At 36.7% G+C, this 2,730-nt stretch overlaps 1 long non-coding RNA gene across 1 annotated transcript; it reads left to right on the top strand.

Annotated features, from left to right (window-relative positions):
• The first annotated feature begins 374 nt into the window (after window positions 1-374).
• Window positions 375-2,227, top strand: LOC145554593 (uncharacterized). Its single transcript, XR_014090580.1, has 2 exons — window positions 375-898; window positions 1,793-2,227. It is a non-coding gene; the product is annotated as an uncharacterized LOC145554593 (long non-coding RNA).
• Window positions 2,228-2,730: the final 503 nt, after the last annotated feature.

The raw sequence follows: 2,730 nt of genomic DNA, 5'->3' as shown, positions 1-2,730 counted from the left end.
CACAGTGAATCAATCAAAATTTTATTTGTATAGCACATTTCAGCAGCAAGGCATTTCAAAGTGCTTAACATCATAACAAACACAAAGTCATGCAACATAGAATCAGAATAAACCTGTTCACTTTAATCACTTATGACTGGCATAGTGCTCAACTGTGTGCAATATCAAAATTCACCATGTATAACAACTTGCCTATCTGTCACCATGTGCAATATGACTTACATTACTATCTTATTTATTTACTTTAATCTATGTGTAACATCACCTATCTGCCTACCTTAACATATATAACTGGAATTTACTTCTGCTCTGTCCTCTACTGCTGTAACAATGCAAATTTCCCCACTGTGGGATTAATAAAGGAATATCTTATCTTAAAACATTACATTAAGTTAAGTGCCATAGTTAAATTCATAATGGGGTGCCACGAGAGGTGGTGACGTATTTCCGTTTGAATTTATGCCACATAGATTGGTTCCGGGTCCTGCTTGCTCCTATTGTTTTTACCCAAAGCTTCAAGATCTGTACCATGAAAAAGACGCAAAACTTAAAATATCTGTGAGCTACTGGTACAACAATCGAATTTTGTGGTGTGCCGTTGTGTCCAGTAATTAGCCAGTACTCCAGTGCTTAGTTTTTTTCATTTTCCTGCTGATATCAAGGCGACAGCAGACTGTAGCCAAGACTTAGCCACTACAGCTAACACCCGGTTTGTAGCTGCCTGCTATTTCAAAGCTTGAGGATATTGAAGATCCAGCGTCAGAAATGGGAAGACGGAGGTTAAAAGGGAGCTGTATGTGCTTCGTTCACTGGAATAATTTGTTGGAGGAAAATAATGCAGGAGGAAATCCACTGCAACGGGAACAGGCTGAGAACAGAGGCAGCGATCCGGCACAAAGTAAGTCAATACGTGTGTTGATGTTTGCTTTTGTGTTATACGGAGTATGAAATTATTTTTAGGCAACTCCTTAGCTTTTTTTTATGTGACAATTATATAAAATACATTTAACGTGCAGTCCAAGCGATACCGAGCACGGTAATTTAAGAACAGCCGAGAGCAGCAACGCTTCAGCCCGAACTAGTTAGTCAGATTAAGGTCCAAAACCTTCGCTTTACAGCCGTTTAAGTGGCACCGACCCACATAAAAAACCCACTGAACAAATGGTAGAAATCACGTATTTCCCGAATCCCAAAAATATGACATCTACCTTTGCTGTTTCATAATCATAATCCACGTTAGAGTGAATTTTTCCACTTGGCTGCTATAATTTGTTCTTGCTTTACACAACGTAATTTCTCTTTTTTTTCCCCTCTGAGATTCTGCTTAGAAAATGAGGTTATGAAGTTACATCCTCCCGCTGCTTTTTGTTTTTAAAATTGTAAATTTAGGTTTGCCTCGACTTTTATAAACTAATGCCTCTTGTATGCATATTTTTTTTTATTACTTTTGGTGCAGGTATTAGACGAACACGGTGCTTTGACTGCTAGTAATTTAAATTAATTTCAGCTGCACACTTTCAAAAGAGTATTCAGATTTTAACATGCATTTTCTAAGTAGTATTTAAGTTCACTCTTACTCAGTAACTTCAGTGTTGTTACAACTCTGAAACATTTTTTTTGTAGTTTCTTTGTGATACCAGAACTATTTCACTTACACATTTAATTTCCTGAGATATTGTCAATTTTATTTTCAAGCAAAACTCTCAAAAGAGCTGAGGACTTATTAGTTTTGATTATGTTGTGCAGCTAAATATGGACGCTTATTAGTTTTTTTTATTTTTTTATTTTTCAGGTTTGCATCATAACACCTTGTGATGTATTTCTGAGTCATGATCGCTGTGCCGATTACCTTTCCACTGGATCCAAGCACCTGGACCAGCTGACCGGTACGGCGTCCATCAGTCCACGGTCTGCCGGATCATCACAACGTGGACTAACTTTTTATTTACAGTACTTGGTTAAACTATGATCTTGAAACCGGAGCACCAGATATGCAAAAATCTACCTGCAGACTTTGTTGGCTACCCTGACACTGCAGTCATCCTGGACGGGGCTGAGCAGGTCTTCCTCTCCTCCAGTGACAAGTTTTCATCGCCAGTAAAGACAAACAAGTCTGATGTCTGATTAGCTGCCAGGAAGTATATCATATATTCACTGTTCATTTTGCTATCCTGTTTGTACCTACAATAAAATTTAATCTCATTTGTAATTCTCTACATTTCACAAACTTTTTCCCCTTTTTTCAGTGTTTACGTTATATCAAGTATTTGCATGTAGATCAGGAATTCAAGTGAGATGTTAAAATGCAACACATTTAGGTTATACCAGCAAAGAAATGTGAATATTAAGTAATATGTAGTTAATCATATAATTTAATATCCTGAATAAGGCTGGATGATACAAGATTTTTTTTCATACCAGATTTTATTTTAATCGATTCCTCCCGCCCTCAATTTCTATACTAAAATCACAAAATACTTTCAAAAAATGCCTTTATTTCAATCATCTGTTCTGTGAGTTGTAGGGAGCATTACGGTCAGGATACAAGAAATTTTAATTGCAAGAATGCAGTCATTGCAGCAGAATAAAGATGCAATTTTATAACAATGTCTTAAAATGACAAGAAGTCGTTTTAATGAGAAATAAAGATTCAGATTGATCTGATGTAACCAGCTCAGTCCATGTGGTTCTGACATTTGTCAGTAATCAAGACGATGTACATGTCCACCT

The sequence above is a fragment of the Poecilia reticulata genome, chromosome 2 (genome assembly GCF_904066995.2).
Source record: "Poecilia reticulata chromosome 2, P_reticulata-male-v2, whole genome shotgun sequence".
In the NCBI taxonomy this organism is placed as follows: Eukaryota; Metazoa; Chordata; class Actinopteri; order Cyprinodontiformes; family Poeciliidae; genus Poecilia; species Poecilia reticulata.
Note: the sequence above shows the minus strand (reverse complement) of the source record. Positions and strands in the feature narration are given on the sequence as shown.